Raw genomic sequence first — 967 nt, forward strand, 5'->3', positions numbered from 1 at the left:
CTCACTCACTCACTCACTCACTCACTCACTCACTCACTCACTCACTCACTCACTCACTCACTCACTCACTCTTTCTGTCGCATGCATCACGAGTGAAACACAAAAATAAAAAAGAGAAGGGAAAAGAAACTCTTGACACATCGTCACGTGAGCCTCATCCATTATTATTGCGCCCAGCGCCAGCGAGCTAAGTGCAATCATTAAGTAGTTTGACTTTCCGTCCGTGGAGCTGCCACTGGACGACTCGGACGCCTCGTGCCACACCTGCCCGCAAACGAAAAATAAAAGAGCGCGCATGGAAAGTAGTCGCACTGAACTTTCCGACACTGCGAAAAATGTTTGTGGGTCTCACGGGAAAATTTCCCAGGAAACATTATGTTTTTAAGTTACGATTCCAAATTATAAAATTACGAAATTTGTGAGACTCCCCCGTTTTGACATTGATTCCTCCGACAAGCTACAATGTGAAACAAAATGACACGGATATTTTTTCGCAGTGTATTCCAGTTTTCTGTTTGGAGAAGCGCTGCTGGAGTACCGAGTGCACGCAGTGCGGCATACAGCCTAACGCCCGTGCACTCGCGTTGCCTATGCCCGACTCTGCGGGCGCACACCACACCACAGGCCGCCCGGCCCACCGCTGCGCACTGGACGGGGGTGATTTCTGATTTTCCATACCTCGTAAACGGTCAAAAAGGAAGAAAGTTATGAATAGGGTAGCTAAAATTTAATAACTACAAATTTCAAATGCAAAGTTGTCGTCTGCGTATCTTTCTTTCTTTTGGGTGTCATTGCCGTGAATTCTGTGAACAAACATGCTCGGTCACGTGTGCCCACGTAGTGTGGTCACCGTGGACATAATGTGAGGTCACCGTCGGACACGTGCGGTCGTTCTAGGGTCGGGTGTACCGCACCGCACTGGGGGGGGGTCGGGATGTCCTTGTTCCTTTCAACGAGGGGGTGGGGG

This window comes from Frankliniella occidentalis, unplaced genomic scaffold (assembly GCF_000697945.3).
Source record: "Frankliniella occidentalis isolate FOCC.00 unplaced genomic scaffold, Focc_3.1 Scaffold310, whole genome shotgun sequence".
Classification (NCBI taxonomy): domain Eukaryota; kingdom Metazoa; phylum Arthropoda; class Insecta; order Thysanoptera; family Thripidae; genus Frankliniella; species Frankliniella occidentalis.